We start from the raw sequence: 23,530 nt of genomic DNA on the forward strand, positions 1-23,530 counted from the left end.
TGACTGAATACATAAAAGGGATACAATTAAAGGGAACATTAGGACATGGACGGTAGGCATGCTGGTGCTCTTATGCATGCCCCTTACAGACCTCTTAGGAGTGGGGTGAGGTCAACAGTAGACAGTCTTAGGTTAAAGTTTTCCAAGTTTTGGGATGAGACCACAGAATCTGGTAGTGCATTCCAGGCATTAACAACTCTGTTACTGAACTCATATTTTCTGCAATCGAGTTTGGAGTGGTTCACTTTACGTTTGGATCTATTGTGTGCTCGTGTATTTTGTGGTTGAAGCTGAAATAGTCATTGACAGGAAGGACATTGTAGCAGATGATTTTATGAGCTATGCTCAGGTCATACTGAAGGCGGTGTAGTTCTAAATTTTCTAAACCCAGAATTTTAAGTCTGGTGGCATTTTGTTGCGAGCAGAGGAGTGGAAATATTTCTGGATGCGCTCAATTGTATTAATGTCTGATATGCAGTGTGGGTTCCAGACAAATGAACTGTATTCAAGAATTGGTCTAGCAAATGTTTTGTATGGTCTGGTTAGCAATGTAATCTTACCGGAGAAGAAGCTATGCAAGATTAGGTTTACAACTATTAATCCCTTTTTGGCGATATTGTTACAGTGGGCTTTGGCACTTAGATTATTTGATATGAGTATTCCAAGACCCTTGACAGAGTGAGGGTCATCTACAAAAAAAAAATGTAATTGTACAATTACATTGTAATTGTAAGCTTACAGTCAGGTTGAAAGAACTCGGGCCTGACTTGTGTGGAGTGGATGCCAAAGGGTGAGATGGGTGTCCAGAGTGTCACATGGTCATTTTCTTCCTACAGAAGCAATAAATTAAAAAGTTGATAGGAATACAAATCAGTGGCTCCAGAAAATCCCACATGCTACCCCAAAGTTTTATTGAATAATCTGAAATACATCTCTGAACCACTCACCCAATGGAGAAAGGATTTTAAGGGGTATTTATCTGCTTGGCAAAGACTGCCTAAAAGCTTGGTTAATGCCAATGTACTATATTCCTAAACTGAAAGTTAGAAAGGAAAAACTGTAAGAAACTCAACACAAAAAACTAAAACATTTTGTGAAATACTCTATAGTAATAAAAGCACAAATTGTTTAGCATTAAAAACACATCTAAACCACAATATTGTTTGCCTAATTATCTATGTCTATATTTTCCAAAAAACAATATTGTGACAAAAGAACACAATAACATCTTCCTAAAGAGGAAAATGGGCACAATTTTACTTCACAGGACATCTAATTTGGAAAGATTCTACATCATATTTAATGCAGTGGTAAAACTAGCCTCGAGTTTGACTTGTATTCATTCCAAAATAATTGTTAGGGTAAGGGGCAAATTACATGAAGTATAGAATACTAATTGTGCACTAGGCAGGAAATAATTAACACATTTCCAACTGTTGCATTAGCTTGATCATAAATCAGTATACAGATAGCGTTAGAACTGAGAAATTATAAATTAGGTAGAGGAAGATCAGCAGAGAAAGAATCTGTGGCCTGTAATTCAGAGATGATAACTATATAATCATAGTTATCAGTGACGAGATACAGCCACTGAGACACAAAAACAGGCACAACCACTAAGAGAAGATCTGTAGCAAGTCTACAGTTGATACTGTTCAGTATACAGGCAGCCCTAGATTAAACCATTAAGCAAAGTATGTAAGTGCTTTGATCCCCAAGGGAAGGGGGTCACCACATAATTTTCCCCCTTAGCTATCATGCCCTTAATACTTTCACTGCCACAGTTGACTTTAGTTTTCATCACTTATTAAGTTTTAATGCCAGTTAAACAATGGAAGGACCCAGAGTCCCATTGTTAGGCTATGCTTAGAGCACCAGGGGCATAACCTGAAGACTGTTTATAGAAGCTTTATTTAGATGGGGGGGGGGAGAAATCTACTGTAGGAGTCGTCTCAACTGCAAGGCCCTCTTTAACTGGGAATGTGATTTGGGGCCTAGCACTCTCTTAGGGTCATAGTCAGGCTCTGACTTCTTGATGGCTGAAAAGCAACCACCAGTGCTAAATCTGACTCATCACTCAAAGGTGGTTGACAGTCTGTTGCTTCCTGAACTGCGCAGGATGAGTCTCTGAGATTTCTCTTTTTGCCTTGAAATCAAAGAAATCCATCAATTCTAATTTCTTTAGGTTGAGTGTAAGCAACAGTGGCTTGAACTACATAAGACGGTCTGTGCATAAGAAAAGGGGGGGTGGAAATATCTCCTCCCCCTCATGTGACTAACTTCCATGATATGCAATCACATATCAATACTGGAACTTTTTAATAAACAGATAAACTTGTTTTAAAATTTCCTGGACCTGTCCAAGAGGACTGAGGAAATAAAGGAAGAATCTTAAGGGAAAGAGTCACATGAACTACATGTTTTGGGTATTTTAGGTCACAGTCCTTTCAGCGAAGGCAATGGTGTATCCTTTGGTGTTGCTTCTTCCAGCTTCTGTGATGAGAATGGCCTGCAAGGTCAGCATGATTTGATTTTCATGGAATTGCTGTGAACTCAAATGGTTAAAGAATGATTCTTCCTCTTCATGTCACCTTTAGGGTCAAGACCTGAAAACAATTATCTGGCAATAATTTAAATCTATAATTCATAAAATGTATGAATTGATGGGAGAGGGAAGGAGAGAGAGAAAGATAAAGATTACTACTTTGTGCATTTTCTCCATTTGAGTTGCTTTGATGTTCATTTTACTGATGCTATAATAGCCAGTCAATGTGTTGTTTTCACATACATGAATAAGGCTTTTTGGGCTTGGATTTATTGTGAAAACTGATAGGTATTGATATTCCCATCAGTTTGGATCTCAGCCTGTTATTAATAGCTTGTTTCCTTCCTTTCAAATAGAAGCTACTTAAGAATGAGAAACATATGCATTATATTTTCAAGCAAAAAGAACTTAGGTTCAAAAAGTAAATAGTGGTTTTTTTTAAAGAAAAAACAATTTCTTATGATATTAGATACTGATTTTTGTGTCTATGCAAATAAAATATTCAGGTGCTTTGTTTTTTTTCTCTCCAGTCAACATAACGCTTTAACAGACAATGTTTCTTCCTAAGAACTTTCTCAAAACAGACAAACCTCTTGTGTATATATTTGTGAAGGCATCCATGTGTATGTTTTATAGAAAATTATAGTGAGAGCTCCTTATCAGAATTGATATATTGTATTCAGAACTTCTCTGAAAACATCTACACTTAAAATGTTTCTATGTGTTCTGTTGTGTTGTGTTGTGTGTATGTGTGTGTGTACTGCTTTCTAGTCAATCTTGTCTTCTGGTAACTATATGGGCTACTCCATATAGTTTTGTTGGCAACAGTTTCAGAAGCGGTTTGTCACTGCCTCCTTCCTAGGGCTAAAATAGGGTGACTTGCCCATGTCACCCAACTGGTTTCCTTACCTAATGCCTTTGATTGTTTTGACCATGTCAAGTTGTGGGATACCTTTAGGAAAATGAGATTCTCAGAATATTTCATTATCTTCATGAAAAATTTATTATAGTACAGGGAGTCATACAGACAGCATCCCTTCTGTACTTGGTTGAACAGAGTACAAGATAGGTGGAAAGCCATATCCTTTTCAGAGAACTAAACATTTATTTATTTATTTATTTATTTATTTATTTATTTATTTATTTATTTATTTATTTATTTATTTATTTATTTATTTATTCGTATTTGTATACCGCCCTATCTCCCGAAGGACTCAGGGCGGTTCACAGGCAAGTAAAAACATATATGTACAAATTAAGATAACCATTAAAAAATTTATTCTAAAAGCCAAATTATTAAAAATAGTATAAATATTAAAACCAATTAAAACCACTATAAATTTAAAATCTAGTCCAGTCCTGCGCAGATGAATAAATGTGTTTTAAGCTCGCGACGGAAGGTTCGGAGGTCCGGAAGTTGACGGAGTCCTGGGGGGAGTTCGTTCCAGAGGGTGGGAGCCCCCACAGAGAAGGCCCTTCCCCTGGGTGTCGCCAGACGACACTGCCTAGCTGACGGCACCCTGAGGAGTCCCTCTCTGTGAGAGCGCACGGGTCGGTGAGAGGTATTCGGTAGCAGTAGGCGGTCCCGTAAGTAACCCGGCCCTATGCCATGGAGCGCTTTAAAGGTGGTTACCAAAACCTTGAAGCGCACCTGGAAGGCCACAGGTAGCCAGTGCAGTCTGCGCAGGATAGGTGTCATACGGGAGCCACGAGGGGCTCCCTCTATAACCCGCGCAGCCACATTCTGAACTAACTGCAGTCTCCGGATGCCCTTCAAGGGGAGCCCCATGTTGCCACAATTGTAGCATTTTGATTTTTACTATACCTTACAAAAAGAAATTATAATTTCAATGTTCGGTCATCCAAACAACTGTAATTTACTAGAATCTGTTTTACATTTGCATTATCTTTGCTAAGTAGAGCTTAAGATTCCCCATTAGGACAAGGATACCTAAATAATAGAATAGAATAGAATTTTTATTTTATTGGCCAAGTGTGATTGGACACACAAGGAATTTGTCTTGGTGCATATGCTCTCAGTGTACATAAAAGAAAAGATACGTTCATCAAGGTACAACATTTACAACACAATTGATGATCAATATATCAATATAAATCATAAGGATTGCCAGCAACAAGTTATAGTCATACAGTCATAAGTGGAAAGAGATTGGTGATGGGAACTATGAAACGATTAATAGTAGTGCTTTTGCTTCAAAAGTAATCCTTTTGCTTCAAAAGAATCTGTGGCATGTATGGGTAATTCTTCCAAGATACACTATTATTACCATAATCATCAAAGCTGAAAGATTCCTTTAGCACTGGTACAGCAAAATGATATATGAGTTCTGCAATATATTTGCAAGCAGGTTAAAATAGATTCTTACTTTGACTCATGGTGGAGCAGATTCTTGGAAAGGCATTGTCCAACTGGCATGCCTTGATTTTAACACACAAATCTAACAAACTACCCAAGAACCGAGTCAATCTGAGTATCAGGATTCCAATGAATCCAATTGTGGAAAAGGTCCTTATGTAGTCATCTGTGGAAATGGGTAGATCCATCTGTTTCATTACCCAGACTAGGTAACATCATCAGTGCTAGTAAGGATAATGTTGATATTGATTGATGATGATGACTAGCACATAAATGTGTGCAACCAAGCTCAGAGACCCCTAACTTTAAGACTTGTGGACTTCAACTCCCAGAATTCTCCAGCCAACATGGCTGGGTGATGAATTCTGGGAATTGAAGTCCTCAGCAACACATGATCTGGTAGAAATCATACACAGACGAGGCTTGAATCAACTTGCAATGAGAGCTGTGCATGTTTCAATTTAAATTCAGGGATGGAAAGCCTATATGCAATTCCAACAAGACAAAACCTTGCCACCAGCTTTGTGTATTCCCAGAAGTGACAACATAAGGCTCCACTTGAGATATAAATTGGATTTTAATTACCAATTGTTGAATTAAAGAACAGAGAGGCACTGCATATGAATTACTGTGTGACTTCTCATGGGCAAGAGGTGATGCAATACTCACTTGATTGGCATCCCTGTATGAATTAGTTACAAGTTCCATCTGTTATCAGATGATGCAAAAGGTATATTTAGCTTCAGACCTTTATAAAACTCTAAACCCTTTTAAAATCCCTTAACCTCACTGTTCTGTCATTTAGATAAGGAAAATGTTTGAATGATACTTTAGCAGTATGCAGCTCATATTTTAGCTGTACTTTATCTGAAATAAAAGCATGCTGCTTAAAAAGTGTATAGGCACAAGGACATTCTGACATTAGGTTGTTGATTTGATCAGTAAAGGGTGAAATATTTAAATGTCTTATAGTATATATTTAGACTGCAGTTGAAATTACCAAACTGGTGATTTAAATCTGAAATTATTTTGCAGAACGCTGGGTTCAATGATTCATTTATGATGATACCTGCTTTTTTTTTTCATAAAATATCCTGGAGTTGTAAAACTGGATATGATGAGCATGCTGATGGCACTTGTTTTGCAAATGACAACAAATCAGACAAACCAGCCTATAATATTAAAGGCCTAGCCCATCTAGAAGAGCTGAGAATTATTGAATGAGTTATTATTTACGTGAATTACTAATGCTGGGAAAGATTGAGGGCAAAAGAAGAAGGGGACGACAGAGAACGAGGTGGCTGGATGGAGTCACTGAAACAGTAGGCATGAGTTTAAATGGACTCCAGAGGATGGTAGAGGACAGGAAGGCCTGGAGGAATGTTGTCCATGGGGTCACAATGGGTCGGACACGACTTCGCAACTAACAACAACAACAACAAAAATCTTTTTTTTTCAGGTGCACTTCTGAAATTTCAAGGAGTCTTACTTTTTATAAATATTATGCTCCTTTCATTGTCTAACTTGTCCTTACTTTTATTTTTTCCACCTATTAATAAGGTGCTTAGTTTGTTTACTTCTGGTCACCCAACCTTGCACATGAAAGATGTCACCACTCCTGCTTCACTAAACAGACTTTAAGAGTGTCAGATTGGTGTAGTGGTTAAAGCACCAGGGTAGACACCTTGAGCGTTCTAGACCTACCTTAAGCATCAAGCCAGCTGGCTGACCTTCAGACAATCACTTTCTCTCAGCCCTAGAAAGGAGGCAAAGGCAAACCACTTCTGGAATCTTGCCAAGATAATTGAAGGAATTCCTCCAAAAGCCCAAGACTTTGGCAGTAATTATTTGCCTCCATCCGCCATTTCAGTTACTTCAATCCAGTTTGTAGAGAAAGAGATTTGCCACTTCTTTCTTTTGTGGTCCTTGGCCTGGTTTTTCCGCCTTTCTTCCATCTCTGGGATCTTCAGCCATTGGACTGAAAAATAAGTGCATGACTTTGGGGGGAAGGCTTCCAATCTTTGAATTCTATTTACACTCTCCAACATACTTCAGCTTTTGGTTCTCCACTAAGTAACAGATTTAAAAAAAAACCAACCCTCTTGATAGCAACACATTTCTCTTTAGTCTTGTTACCTTTCACCATTTCATTCATCCATTCCATTCATGCAGCTTAGAGTCTGTATGACAGAGGCAAGCTCTGGTGACTGATTACCTTGAGGCATTGTGTTATGCTGGCAGATGTCCTTGCTCAGAGGCTTCATCTGGAATATTAATAAATCAATCACCAGCATAAAATAATAAGAAAAAAACAAACAAACAATAAATTAATGGGCCAAGCAATAAAAGAACAAATACAAAGTAGAGAATACCAGACCCAAGTAGTTATTTGAACAGCTTTTCTGTTGACTGTAAAACAACGAAACAGACTATCGTTTAGATTAAGGGTAAAATTTAGAATTAAAACTGTTAGTGTGACCCTGTCAGTGAAGTGGGGGACGCTTATTATTGTGGTCCTGGGATGAGAAATTGACTAGAATTGTTTCAATAGAGGAAAAATATTCAATATAAAACACTGTTAATGGCAGCAAATAGCGGCAACAAATAAAAGTGAATTTTCAGTGAATTTCCCCATATCCAAGGCAACTAACTATCTCTTTATGAATTTTCACTGCCACCACACAGAACTTTGATACATTTATACATACTGGGCAGTTTCCTATCAAACAAGAGAAAACCTACAAGCAAGCTTTTTTTTCATGTACATTGTGTGTGTGTGTGTGTGTGTGTGTGTGTGTGTGTGTGATTTTGATGCATGTTGTGATAATATGGGCAGTAGAATAGCACATATGTGGTATTTCAATGGTTCCATACACTTAAAATACTTTGACAAATTTTAGCAAATCTTCCATTAAGCACAGAAGAAGGAAGTACATCGAGCCTAGCTCCTCCCCCCCCCAAAAAAGCTCTTTGTTGGACAGGAGAAATTAGGATCATTTGATACCTGCTCGATTTTCTTCTTGGGTGCATTATGTGAGTTCTAATGTGTGCTGGGATGCTGCTGAATTCATTCTGATATTCTCTTCTCTCTAATTTTATTTTTAGCTTGGGTGCAATGCAATAGGCAGAGTTGTTCTAATGACACCTCATGGTGGATGAGTTTCCCCAATATTGTTCATTACCAAGAAAATTGGAAGGGTTTTGTAAAGACTAAGGGAATCAGTGCTAATAGAAAGTAATGGCATTTAAGCCAATGGGAGAAAATTAGAAGCCCGGCCCTCACTTTGACTTTTGGTTGGCCAGCTTCCATTCTGAGGGACACATCAGGCACAGCATCTGGATGCTTAGAATAGCATACACAAGAACTTAGTTTGTATAATCTCTAGTGGTCTGTAAAATATTCAAGATGGGCTTGACAATAAAAAGTTTCAGAGCTGCTTGTGGGCAGTCCCTACTCTTTGTCTGAATTGCGTGAAGACTTCTGTTCTTCTCTGGGCTCGTGTGAATAATTAATATAGGCCTTCCAGGGACCCATATTCTACAGCAGCATGCAAAAATATTTGACATTTTTCATCGACTAGGTTTTCTTTTCTTTGGTGGTCCATTTATATACTTTGGGATTTTTTTCTAGCAAAACCTGCCAGTTTGGTTTTCTGATCATTGATTACCAGGAACTGCTCTTGTCAATAATCACCAAAAGCTTTTAAAGCTCTGTAGGACCAGAAATACTTTGGCACTATAGGCAATGCTGGTATTAGGGCAAATTTTTTCCCCCCCCTCTATCATGGTTACTGTTTCTTGTGCGTTTGCTCTTACCTGCTTTCTGTGCTTCTTTATTCTTATATATGTAGAGTAAATCACCAATATGATGTCCAGAGGTGGGATTCACTTACAGTACCTTCCCTATCAGTTCGCAAATGTGAGCGTGCGTGCATGCGCTGGCATCACTTGCATGGGCCTCCTCTGTGCATGCACACGGCCTTCCGCTTATGTGCAGTGCTCGCGCACTACATCCAGGCAGGTGGACAGAGGCTCCCACAGTCGCCACTACCAATTCGTCCGAACTGGACAGAACCGTCTGAATCCCAGCTCTGATGTCGTCCATATTTTGTGGGCTGTAATTCCTATAATTCTCAGCCACCAAAGCCATTGGGTTGAGAAAGTCAAATGTGTCTTTCAGACATTTGAAGAGTCCCAGGTTGGGACATATGCTGAACTAAAAGAATTTCTCAGATCAATTTCTATTCATTTCAATTCTGTAATATCAAAGCCATGGACAGCTATTGAAATACAGTTATATTTTCAAGCAGGAAGTGGTTGTTCCAGAGTCCCAAATGCTTCTTGTGACTCTCAGAACCATCTTCAAAATTGCTACCAAATGTTTAATTACTACATGAGAGATAGGCAAAGTGGAAGAACCCCTTCATTCATCAAATGGCTGATAAACCACAAGTCTCCCATAGCCATCCTAACAAGGAACTCTCTTGCCTTGTTATTAGCAGTGGGAATAGAGTAAAGCTGGCTGCATAAATTTATTAGCAGACTACTGAAAGTTCTTACTTTAAAAGAAATTTGATCTGTGCTTCCTACATCTGAAATTAAACTTTGGGTTGAATAAATAAGATTACCGTATATACTCGAGTATAAGCCGAGTTTTTCAGCACGTTTTTTGTGCTGAAAAACGCCCCCTCGGCTTATACTCGAGTCTACCCTTGCAGAGCCGACCCAGGGAGAGGGTTTTTTGCCCTCGGGAACAGCTGGGACGGCAGGACGAGCCCAAATGCTGCCGGCATGCTTTGCCAGCTCGGCCGGCTCGTTTTGGGGCGGCGGCTGGCCTCCGGCGTTTTCTTCTGCCGCTTTTTGATGGCGGCGGCGACGGTGGTCGGCGGAGGGGGCGGGGGGCGGAGGGGCGTTGACATTTCGCCCCTCTCACTCGTCCTCCTCTTGCCCGCGGTGGGGCGGAGGCGTTGTCACTCGCGCCCTCCTCTCACTCGTCCTCCTCTCGCCCTCGGATTGGCTCCCGGGCTCCCCCAGCCGGCACTTCACGGCGGCCTCCCCACCCACCACCCCACTGCCGCCGCACTCAATTTCGGCTTTTGGAGAGGAGGCGGGGTGACAACGCCCCTCCGCCTCCGAGGGCAAGAGGAGGACGAGTGAGAGGAGGCGAGTGTGTCAACGCCAAGGCGAAGAACTCTCTTTATTTGTTTGTCACTCGCGCCTCCTCTTACTTGTCCTCCTCTCGCCTCGGAGGCGGAGGGGCGTTGTCCTGAATACATCCCAATAAAATGCAAAGGTTTCAAAGCATGTTTTGGAAAAGCAGCGAGGATGGGGAGAATGCTGCCTTGAATGTGAAAGAAAGCGTGGAAAACTCCAACTACAGTATAAAAAAAAAACATTTGCACTCAGTACTTTTTATTTTATTTTATTTTTTGCCAAGTTTTCCCCAGTTTTTTTCCCCCCCCTATGGAAATTGGGGAGGTGGGGAGAAAGAGGTGAAAAAGAAAAGCCTCTTGGAAAGCGGAGAAATACGGCAAGAACAAACGATTTCTCCCCCCCGCCCCTCCCGGCGCCGTCCTTCTCTCCCGCCAGTCACACGGTTCAGTTTTTTTTCAGGCTAACTATACTTTGCGTTTCACTCCCCCAAGTGAACATTGTAACCCGAGACTTGCTCGTAAACAGTGAGCAAAATTACGGTAATCTCCTCTGCCAAATCTATTCCCAAACCTTCCCACCCCCAACACCTCCGCTCCGCAAAGGCAAGAAATGAACGCCGAATCCGAGAGGGGGGCAGGAGGAGGAGGAGGAGAGATGGGGGCATTGCAAGCTAGGGTGGGAAGAAGGAGGAGGAAGAAGAAGGGAGGCAAAAGAAACCGACCCTCGCGCAGATCAGCAAATTAGCTTTCCTTCTCCAAACCAATTTTTTTTTAAAAAAAAAAACCCGTTCTACCCAGAGCAAATGGCAAATAAGCAGCCCGTTTTGAGTCTGATTATTGTTTCGCGGTGGTTGCCCTCTCTGATCTCCTTGTACATGACAAGGCACCTCTAACCCAGCGCTTTGTGTTTGTTATTGGTAATTCTCCTCTCCCTTCTTCCATTGGAGTCCTCTCCCCTTCCTTTCCGAACGGGGCGGGCGATTTACCTTCTCTGCCTCTTTTTATTTTCCTGGAGGTGGAGGTGTATTCCTAAGGATGCCTTCAGTGCTGGGGAAGGAGCCGATCCATGGAGGGGAGGGGGCGACGCTGCCGAGAAGCCGCTGCTTACAGAGAGCGAAAGAGCCAGGGAGACCTTGGCATAGGTGGGCGGCTGGTGTAAGGCAGGGCAGAACCTTCGACCCGCAAGGATCCCGGGAGGTGGGGGACGAAGAGAGGCAGAGAAGGAGGAGGAGGAAGGAAAAGAAAGAAAGGGGAGTGAAAATAAGAGCAGTCCGAGCAATAAATAAATATTGCTGGGCTGCTTTCCAAAAATCCTCAGCACGGAACTAAAAGTTGCAAGTGTTTTGTGAGTTCAAACAGTCCCTTCCAGACTAACACGTTTCATTAAAAGATACAAAGTTTGGTAAACTGAAGCTCGCTCTGTCCAATGCAAAAAAATCATCATCATCATATAATAATAATAATAATAATGATAATAATAATAATAATAATAATAATAATGATGATGATGATGATAATGATAATGATAATAATAATAATAATGATGATGATAATGATAATAATGATAATAATAATAATAATAATGATGATGATGATGATGATAATGATAATAATGATAATGATAATAATAATAATAATAATGATGATGATGATGATAATGATAATAATGATAATGATAATAATAATAATAATAATAATGATGATGATGATGATAATGATGATGATGATAATGATAATGATAATAATAATAATAATAATGATAATGATGATGATGATGATAATGATAATAATAATAATAATAATAATAATAATAATAATAATGATGATGATAATGATAATAATGATAATGATAATAATAATAATAATAATAATAATGATGATGATAATGATAATGATAATAATGATAATGATAATAATAATAATAATGATGATGATGATGATGATGATGATGATAATGATGATAATGATAATGATTATAATAATAATAATAATAATAATAATAATAATAATAATAATATTCAGCCGTGCTTCGCTTTGCTGGCAGCCTGACGTAAAATGGGGGCAGGGGATACATACACAGTTAGGGAAAAATAACAAAACAACGTTTTGGGCTCAATTGCAGTCTTAAATTGAGGACTACCGGTACTTGCAATTTGAACCTTATTGGACACTTCATTCCTGGAGGGTTTTTAAAGAACAGACTGGACAATCCTTTGTCTGAAACAGTATAGGATCTCTTGCTTGAGGAGTGGGGACTGGACTAGAAGATCACTGTTAGTTTGGGATATGTTCAGAGCCACACATCTGATGACATAAAAAAATTGGCAAAGTCATCTCAAGTCACTTTGGCCGTTATTCCAGGTGGGCTTACATCTGTATTGCAGCCCCTAGATGTCAGTTTAAATAAACCTTTCAAGGACCGTGTGCGAAGGATGTGGCATGAATGGATGACATCTGGTCAAGCTCGTCTGACAAAAGTTGGAAATCTGAGAAAGCCAGACATAGAACTAATAGCACAGTGGGTTCGTGATGCATGGGAAGATATTCCAGAGGACATGGTGCAACGTGCCTTCAAGAAATGTGGCATTAGTAATGCTATGGATGGCAGTGAAGACAGCGCATTGTATGAGAGTGACAGCAGTGATGATGACGACTGTGAACTCAGTGATGACGACAACGTATATGCGGATAACATCACAGAAGCTGAAGTAGCTGAAGCTCTGTTTGGACAAACAGATGATGAGGAGGAGAACTCCAGTTTTGAGGGATTTTAGCTCTCGTTAGCTTGGTTGCTGTTACTTTTAAAGATACTGTATTTTTGATACCATATTCTTTTTGGGGACCCCCTTTTGCACTTTTATTGTTTTTCGTTCAAATAAATATTCATGTTATTTTACTTGGCTCTATCTTTATTTTTTACATTGACCAGTAGCTGCCTCATTTCCCACCCTCGGCTTATACTCGAGTCAATAGTTTTTCCCAGTTTTTGTGGTAAAATTAGGTACCTCGGCTTATATTCGGATCGGCTTATACTCGAGTATATACGGTAATTCTGGAGTCATTTAGAGTTGATTCAGAACAATATCATATCAAATCTTTGCTATCAGCAATCTATAACCCAGTTTTGGAGCTATTGCTATAGTAAATAATAATTCCATCTTAGTGGAAAGGCATTTTTAGTGAGACCTTATGATAGATTTTCACCTTGGTAACACAGCATATGGTGTGGGCGCCTGTGAAAAGCAGATGTCATTCACTATACATGCACTCACTTTTATTCTATTCTATCTCTTTTCAACAACCCAGATTTCTTATTTTTTTTTTTAACTCATAGCTATTATCATATGGGTTTTTTGATTTCTAAAATGTAGGTGGCATTATCTGAAATGTATATAATATAAGTGAATTATATTGTAATTTGTATTTTTTTCCACATAACTATTCTTTTTTCTATGCTATCTTCTCTAATATATGTTTTATTGAGATACAGCGAAACCAAATAGAGTATATATTGTTATGAACCCAGTTCTTCCCCAAATTTATAGTCCACAGCTGTTGTAAACATCATAATTTAATTCACTTTTTCAATCAGAGATGCTGGTTTCTCTGCAAATGCAGTTATTGGGCTGGGTCAGATTATATTATGTTTAAAAAACAAAGTCCAAGGCAGAATCTTATATATTCTTAGATAAGGACAGGTACCTCTAAGACATCTAATTTTAGAATATTTCCAAAACCCTGGTTGTTGTTGTTTTAATGGGTAGGAATACAAATGGAAATCATTTGCTTTGCATTGTAATTTAAGATTTGCGTTTAACTTGACCTGGTTTGGTTTGCTAATTCTAAGCTTAACATACCAATTGAAAAGGAAGTTATTCTATTTTTATATTCCCCAGATAATTACTTCTAAGATTGGAAAAATGGAAAATGTATCAGAGCCCCTCCCCACAAAAAATATGTAGTGGCAAAGATATGCAAAAAGAAAACTGACAACTATATGCTTAGCTATAACGTAATAAACAGTAAATTCATATCTATTGGAGTTAATGTACATCTTGTCAAGCCTGAATTTGATTGGGATGTGGGATTGTTTGTACCCTTGGGCATTCTGACATGAATTCAGTTTGACACAGTTTGGACCTGAAGGAGGACAGAGCCTTCAGTCAAAATATCATAGTTGGCCGATGAGGCAAGCACATTCCAAAGGCTGGATGACCAGAAGAGGAGGAAAGAAGTCACCAAGCAATCAGCTCCCATCTTGGTTGGACAATGTGACAGTTTGTTTTGGAAATTTGAAAAACGGAAACTTATATCGGGGTGAAAAGTCTGGGAACTTCAGTAATGGTTTTTCACCAGTAGCGACAAGATGATGTATCTAAATTTATTTAATTTTATTTATTTATTTATTTATTTAGATTTTTATACCGCCCTTCTCCCGAAGACTCAGGGCAGTGAACAGCCAAATAAAAACAACTAGTACATAAATAAGCTTAAAAACATATTAAAAACTAATTATAAACAGGCCAAATTTAAAATTAGCACTAAAATAAACAGTCCTAAAACCCATCTTAAAATTCCCTCAAGCTAGCCCCGCACGGTGGAATAGAAAAGTCTTGAGCTCGCGTTTAAAAGACCAGAGGTCGGGGAGTTGACGCAGCCCCGGAGGCAACTCATTCCATAGGGCTGGAGCCCCCACAGAAAAGGCCTTCCCCCTGGGGGCCACCAGTCGACATTGTTTGACTGACGGCACCCTGAGGAGGCCCTCCCTATGGGAGCGCACAGGTCGATGGGAGGCTATAGGCAGCAGTAGGCGGTCCCGAAGGTAACCCGGTCCTGTGCCATGGGGTGCTTTAAAGGTGATAACCAGTACCTTGAATTGCACCCGGAAGACCACCGGTAACCAGTGCAGGCTGTGCAGGAGCGGTGTTATATGGGAGCATCGCGGTGTCCCTTCTATTACCCGTGCAGCCGTATTCTGGACCAGTTGGAGCCTCCTGGTGCTCTTCAAGGGGAGCCCCATGTAGAGAGCATTGCAGTAGTCCAGGCGGGAAGTGACAAGGGCATGAGTGACCATGCGAAGTAAATTTGTTCTTTGAGGAAAGGCAATGCTCGGAGTTTGATTTGTAATGGGTGGATTACTTGGAGCCTGAGACATCTAGTAACAATTAAGGCTATTTAAATGTATGCATTTGCTGCAAATGCAATGGAAAAAAGATATTGAAGCATTCTGAGACAAATGTCGGAAGATGATAAATGCAACATCAAAAAAAGAGAGAGAGAGAGAGAGAGAATGTACTCATGAGTGACTGGAATGCTGGAAAATGGACATTTGCTGTCAAAGCCTGCTTCACACCACATAATCACAGATCCTGTATGTGAGCATGATCAGATGCACAACATCAGAATCAATTGAGAAATGCAAGATGAAGATGTATGATATGCTAACTGGAATTTAATCTTGCTGTATGGGCAGAGTCAGAAAAATAAGAGTGTCACTGATAAATCCTGTTACCTAAAGCCAGATGCAGATAGCAGCATCTGCAGGATCAAAGGCTTTAGCCAGAATGTTAAAAGCAGAACATAAAGAGGGTAATGCTTGTATCACAACAGCTTCCCCTCTGGAAAGAGGTTTTCCCCAATATTTGAACATTCTACAGGTGTTTCAAAGGATCCTAAAGACCTGGCTCTTCACCTAGGCTTTGTCAAGGGTGGTTCAAGACCCTTTTAGGTTGTGGGGCTTGTTTTTATTTTCTTTGCTCCCATTCAGTATTGTAATTTTTGCTATCTTTTTCTTTTTGCCATTTCCTTGGTTTTAAACATTTTAACAATTTGAAAATCACCAAAGTCACTGGCAGTTGGGTGGCAAATAAACTTAAATCATCGTCATCATCATGGGTGTCAAACTCATGTCATCACAGTGGCGTCACATGATGTATCAGGAGTTTTCCCCCCTTCGCTAAACCGGGTGGGGGTGGAACCAGCACATGACACATCTGGCCTGTGGGCCATGAGTTTGACACCCGTGATCATCATGATCATCGTTGTCATCGTCGTCACCATCATTGTCACCATCATTATCTTCCTCCAGTCCTACCAAGACTGAATGCTGTCGGTGTTTGGGGTACCCAGATTGGGGGATATTTCACTTCAAGATTGCATTTTCCCTTCAAGATTGGTCTGTAGTCTGCTAATCTCCCTGGATTCATATCTTCTGCATGAACAGCAGGTTCTCAGTAGGTGCCAACAAACTATATTGCACTAGTTTTCACCCTTTCCTACACTAGGATGCCCTTCGTACAGTCAATCAAGACTTAAGTCACTTTGTGGCTTGAATATGGCAATGTGCTCTATGTGAGGCTGCTCTTGAATACCACCTGGAAACTTCAATTGGTCTACAATGCAGCTGAATGAGCAATCATGGACATTTTGTTACATCAATATGCCCATGTAAGACCTTTGCTTCACAAGCTGCATTGGTTGCCAGTTTGCTTCCAAGTGCAGCTTAAAGTGCTGGTTGTTCCCTATAAAGCCCAACATGGCATTGATCCTGATTAAACAGTATCACTCTACAAATCCAAAACAACAGAGTAAATAGAGAAAAACAGGGATCCAGAAGTCTAGCCATTTTCTCTCTCAGTCAGCTTTTGCAGTGAAAGCCAATTGATTGATTTGCAAAAGATTGAATGGCTTCCATCCAAGAGAGACTCTAAACAAATCCTTCTAACATTTAAACATCCTACGATCACCAGCATATTGTTGAAAATGTAGCATTTTTTGAGCAAATTTGAGGTCATCCCACTATCTATGTTTTACACAGAGGGAGATAGCTCATTAATAATCCATCTTGGCAATAAAAATGCTTTTACTTTAAAATGTAATTGTGGCAACATAAAGGTAAGTAACTCCAAGGACGTTCTACCACCACTGTCCTTGAGAAAAGACATCCTGAGCAAACAAACCCCTACAACAAGTCAGTTTCCTGAAGAACCTTTAGAGAAAAACTTGATTAACTGTTTCAATACCTTGCCAGATACTGAACAAGGAGATATTATAAACAGGCTAGATGGTGAATTATATTTTACATTGGATTACTGTGCATACCATCAGTCAAAAAAATTTGGTTGGTGGGGTGCTGAGGAAGAGACCTCTCTGCCATGGCTTCTGCCCATTGGAATATCTTATTCCCTGAGCTGAGATTGGTTCCCACTGTTCAGTCCTTCTGCAGGAACCTGAAGACCTGGCTCTGCCAAATGACTTAGGGCTCCAACAGAGAAGTATCATATTGGAAATGGTTGATTAATTAAGATTTCTTAATTAAGCTTAATTAAATTTCCTAAGCTAATCTTATCTCTCCTGCTGGGTGGTTAGGGCCAATTCATGGGCTGTCAGACTCCTGAATGAAAAATAACTCTACAACAACATAGTACGATTGACTTGTGGGGCTGGCACAATGTGCGATAGGTTCACATGGTGCAATAGGATTGAGTGGTTGTTAGTAGGATTCACTAGGCTAGGGATTTATTTTTTTTGTCTTTCACTGTGATCTTTATTGTGTTGGGGGAGGGGTCCACGAAGGGACGCTCAGCCAATCTCATTGTACACATGTTGTACTCTGACAATAAAGATTTGAACTGAATCGAAGAGATTATTAGAAAATTCTTGGAAGCACTACAAGATGTAAAGTAATCACTGAGGATGTGCAAACACGACAAACATTTGTTAATGCAGTCACCAGTAGCTGACCCCAAGTGGGGACACCTCTTTGATCTAAAAATGCAAATGTGTGCATGTAGAAAAGGAAAATAGCATGTTATAGAAAGAGGGGAAAGACAAAGAGAAGGAGAAGGACTAGTGCTTTCCATAATTGATAACTGGCCATGTTTCTGGTGCTGCTCGTAGGGGTGATACTGTAGATGAACAATATCTGAAGTATGATAAATTATTATTATTATTATTATTTATTCAATTTTTATACCGCCCTTCTCCCGAAGGACTCAGAGCGGTGTACAGCCAGGTAAAACAAACAATGTAATATACAATTAAAATACGAATTAAAAAACTTATTACATAATTGGCCTAAAACTTTGGAACATAAAAACTAAAACCCACTAAAAATTACTAGTAAAAATTTAAAACAAAATTTAAAACAAAATTTAAATATCCAAATTCCGCTTTAAAGAAATCATTATGTATTTGAACATGATTCCAAATGCCAAGTTAAACATAACTGGGGGACAACTACAGTTCCATTCCCTCGGAAAATGTTTTTCTGCTAATAATTTTGACAAATGTGTAGGAAATGCCATAGGAAAAAAATGCACAGGTTGTCCTTACTTGGCTTATTATAATGATGCTACCAGCAGCGTTACATCATAATCTAAATAACATTGATGCTGAGGTTAACAGAGATAGGAAGATAAAACATTGGAAAGGGATGATGTAATAAGTGTTCAGATATGTAAATGCAGCATTTAAGGCTTGTTTTGATGGATAATTAAGAGCTGACTTGATTGACTTCTGCATGCCATTAACTTCAGCTATTTTTAGAATAAGGTTTAATTTAAACTTCCTTCTTTGTAATATGTCAGGTGAAAGGGTAAGCTCAAGACTTTGTGGACAATGACCCCAAACATTCCTGTGGGAGTGATTCCATTCTCTATTCTCAGTTGTAAAGTCTTACAAAACTGTAATTGCTTTTAAATGACCTTATGTTCAGGAAGAAATCATATAAGAACAATAAAATAGGTGTGGGGGGGAGAGGTAGCAAATATTAAGGGGAAGAAAGCTAGGAAAAGATGCTAGACTTGGAATGATGATACATTTAACAAATGCATTTGATTTATTTTCTTCTTTCTTCTGCCATATGGCCCAACACAGGGTATAAAGTAGCTTCTCCATTTATGACTTGATTATACATAATCGATCAATGCAACACCTCCACCAGCGTGAAAAACAAGCATTGTTTCATAGTTTCATATTCATATGTGGGTCATTCATTCACACTAAAGTAATGGGAAGAAAGCTGGAAGCTTTCAAACAATTAAAAGGGTAATCAGCCATCTGGGAGAGTGTACTTTGTAGTGAGCTCAAAGATCACTATGGACAGATGGTCACTGTATATGGGTTGTATAAGGGTCACTGGAGCTATTCAGTCTTCCATTTCATAGTCATATATTGTTAAAGATGTTGTAGAATCTGGTTCATGTGTACATGAAGGACTTTTGGAGCACAGTGACTCCTTCTCCAGGGCAGAAATTCCTGTGAAATTCTTATACTGTCCCCATTTATTTGTACCCTATACCTGTGTTCATATCCATGTTTATACTTATACCTGTCATCTCGTACATGTTTGACGAACTAACTAACTAACTAAAGTAAATAAATAAATATGTTTAGCATCCAATGTGCTTTTTAAGGGGCAAGCAAAATGGAGTGATCATATGCAATGCAAATGTTGCACTAACATGATAAAAGAGTGAGAAAAGAAAATAAACAGCCTAATTATTATAGATCTCAGGGAATTCAGCACAAGATATTTCATGGAAATCTGGCACTATTGGAAGATCTCATGAGGCTCAGAAATGTATTATTAGGTAGCACAGTCAGTCAGATGTTTAGATTGGATTTGGCATTTTTGTCCACCTATCAAATCCTTCCCAAAGACCTGAGACAGGCAAGGGTCTTGTTTGATAGAGTTAAAGATATTGTCACAGGATATAAGTTCTTCTCCTTCTTACTATTATTATTAAACATTTGGATATTTTAAAGTGCCATGCATGTTGTTCTATATGCCTATAACCATGAATATAAAGCCTGGAGAAAATGCTCCATGAGTATTCTCCAATGTGAAATACTTCTGAAAGATCAAACGGAGGTGATTTTATAGAGCAGTTTAGCTTAGAGTCTCTGTAATAATTGAATGATTAGCCCACTCTTCTGAGCAAAACAAAATATTAAATCCCATTAACATTTATTTTTACTGAGTACCAAGTTTCATCAACAACATAATCTGAAAAGAACTGTGAAATTTACAGTTTATGAAATAGCCAATTAGTATCTTTCTTCCTCTATAAGTCTTTCAATATTGTTCTTCCAGAATTTAGCCTTTGAAATTGCTATTGATTTGACCTCTTTTGTTACACTTGTCTTCCTGCTTTTGTTAATGAATTCTATAATTAAGATTCTTGGCATTGGATGACATAAAAGCAATATACTGAAACAATAATTCTAAAAATAAGCATTTGGTAGTTCCTGAACTTTCTGGAGCCACCTGAAAGAAATAGATTGATTGTCCCCACAATCTTAAAAAGACTGATAAAATATTCTATATTTGACTGATTGACAAATTTAATGATTTCAATCCCATCTTTCTGTGCTCTTTCTGCAAATTGTCCAGTTATTTCTTGAATGTGAATTAGAACATAGTAAAATTTACAGTGTTATAAAATATAGATCCATGTTGGTCCATTCTACATCCCAGAGACTGAGGACTCGTTTACCTCAGAAACACAAAGCTACAGCTATCAAAGGCCCAGCTGCACCTGAGAATGTCACTCTCAGTGCAGTGTTTAGAGACAGATTTGTGACAGATTAAAAACAAATATTGGAAAGAGGTTTAATACTTTAGGACTGAGAGCCAATATCACAGATGATGATGATGATGATGATGATGATGATGATGATGTCATCATCAATATTGTTTCATTTGAGTAAGATAATAACAATGGCCTTTGGGATTAAGAGGGAAAGTGGCTCGTTCTGAATTAGGTTTATAAAATTAAAGTTTATTTAAATAACTGTGGAAATTATTAACAAATGTAATAAAACATTTGTAAAATGTCTAATTGAAGAATTAATTAATTAACTGACATATATATATACAAATGGATGAAGAATTTAGAGCTGCATTGAAATGAGATGCATTGATGATGTTCTCTCTAAACTGTCACAAACACTTTTCAGAACAGCTTTCCTTTCATTAGGAATGTAGTCCCCAATACATTCCAAAGGGTTAATTTTTCCTTCAGGCGGAATATGGTTGCCAGCCCTTGCTTTAAAAACTTTCACACCTTATACTTCCCATCACTTTCTGAAATTTATCATATGAGCAACAGAAGGAGGGGAGGAAAGAAATATTTTTTTCTTCCAGCTCATACGGAAAGCTTAATAAAGATCAGTCTGCCTCTCTCCAAAAGAGCTTGCCAGATTGCCTATCATTTTGTCATTCTCCCTTTTGCTGTAATGTGATGAAATCTTTTGCTCACTTAAAAAAAATAAGACCCAATGTCATTTTGCTATTTAGAACTTCAAAACATGTCATAAAAGAGATTGGGTAGGTGTTTTTGAGCCCACAATAATACCTTTAAAATCTTCTTCTCTAGATATTCTTATTATTACTTCCTTCTATCTTGTGCATCACTTTGTTGCAATGATTAAAGCATCAGGCTTAAAACTGGAAGTTTGTGAGTTCTAATCCTGCCTGAGATACAAAGCCAGTTGGGTGGCCTTGATTCTGAAATAGCCTGATTGCTCTTTCTTAGACTTAGGAAGGAGGCAAACCTTGCCAAGGAAACTGGAGGAACTTGTCCAGTCAGTCACCAGTAGTCAAAAATGAATTAAAGGCACACAACCCCTCTATATCTATCCATTTATCCATCTATCTATCCATCTATCTGTCATCCATCCATCCATCCATCCATCCATCCATCCATCCATCCATCCATCCATCCATCCATCCATCCATCTATCTATCTATCTATCTATCTATCTATCTATCTATCTATCTATCTATCTATCTATCCTATTTCCCCAAAAATAAGCCTACCCCTGAAAATAATCCCTCCCCCAAATATTTAAATGCAGAGCTGGAAATCAGGTAAGACAGTAAAAAGATCCCCATCTTCCTCCATGTGCCCCAAAATAATAAGAATTCCCAGAAAATAAGGCCAAGCACTTATTTTGGGGTTCAAAAAAATATAAGACAGAGTCTTATTTTCAGGAAAACACAGTATCTGTCTGTCTGTCTGTCTGTCTGTCTGTCTGTCTGTCTGTCTATCTATCTATCTATCTATCTATCTATCTATCTATCTATCTATCTATCTATCTATCTATCTATCTATCATCCATCCATCTCTATGAGACTCAGTTTGGTGTGATAAAAGACACTTAGCTAAAATAAAAGATAATGTCTTCTACTCCAGCTTTAGGCACAGAAACAAATTAGTAACTTTGGTCCTCTTTTTCTGTCTCAGACCTAGGAAGAAAGAAATGATACATCACTTTGGAAATATTGCCAAGAAAATTACATGAAATCAAGATGGATTCAAAGAAACATCTATTCTCTCTGCCTCTGTCTCCCTGTGTACATTTCTGAGAGACATTTTTTTTAAAGAAAAGAAGCTTATTAATTTGATCCAATGCTTCTTACTGAAATTCCCTGAGACATCATGAAAATCTGGCTATTTTTCATTTCATGAAGCTCTCTAGCACTGAGATAGGCCAAAGACATTTCTGTTGACTTAGCATCTTTGACATACTGGAGATAGTATTCATTTTAACTATTGTTATTCCCATATTATTTTTCTTTTTCTTTTTTTAAAGCTTCATCCTCATTTTTAATGTACGTGCTAACAGAATCTGACCAGCAGTTTAGCTACAAGAAACTTAGCCTAAGCTAAAGTCAGTTCCAGAACATGCTTCACATATACTGAATGTAGCCATCATTGGCATCCTTCAGTCTCGAGAGAATATGGTATCGTGCTCTGGAAAGAGGTCCTAAAACAGCATCTAGTGTGTCTAAAAAAGGCCAATTCAAGAGTGGCAATCCCTTCCACATTGAGGGCAGATACATTCTGTCCCTGCCCAGCCCCCAAATTTTGTTGGTTCCGGGACTGGCTCCTTGCCTCAGCCTGCCGAACAAGTGTCTCTTCGAATTTGTGAAGGCCATACTGCATCTTTAGCCTCCAAGCTGAACGATCAGAGGTCAAGATTTCCCAGTTGCTAATGTCCATTTCCAAAGCCTTTAGATTCCTCTTGCAGATATCCTTATATCACAGCTATGGTCTCCCTCTAAGGCACTTTCCCTGCACTAATTCTCCATACAAGAGATATTTTGGAATCTGACCATCAGCCATTCTCACGACATGCCCAAGCTAGCGTAGACATCACTGTTTCAATAGTGTATACATGCTAGAAATTCCAGCACATTCCAAAACTGCACTATTTAGAACTTTGTCATGCCAGATAATGCCAAGAGTACATCGGAGACAGCGCAGATGAAAGGTGTTTAACTTTCTCTCCTGCTATATGTAAAGGATCCAAGACTCACTGCAGTACAAGAGTGTGTTCAGGATGCAGGCTCTATAGACCTGGATCTTTGTATGTTCTGTCAGCTTCTTATTAAGCCTGGAAAGGCTTAAGTCTCTTTCTTTATAAGTCTGGAAAATGTGGTGGCCA

The 23,530-nt window shown here is 38.8% G+C and overlaps 1 long non-coding RNA gene across 1 annotated transcript in view; it reads right to left on the bottom strand.

The window, feature by feature from the left end:
• Window positions 1–737: 737 nt before the first annotated feature.
• LOC131196111 (uncharacterized) overlaps window positions 738–23,530 on the bottom strand; it is a 43,099-nt gene continuing 20,306 nt past the window's right edge. Inside the window, exons 2-3 of the long non-coding RNA XR_009154632.1 lie at window positions 7,138–7,186; window positions 738–830 (exon numbers count right to left, since the gene is read on the bottom strand). This is a non-coding gene — a long non-coding RNA (uncharacterized LOC131196111). The remainder of the gene's footprint in view (window positions 831–7,137; window positions 7,187–23,530) is intronic.

This window comes from Ahaetulla prasina, chromosome 3 (assembly GCF_028640845.1).
Source record: "Ahaetulla prasina isolate Xishuangbanna chromosome 3, ASM2864084v1, whole genome shotgun sequence".
Classification (NCBI taxonomy): domain Eukaryota; kingdom Metazoa; phylum Chordata; class Lepidosauria; order Squamata; family Colubridae; genus Ahaetulla; species Ahaetulla prasina.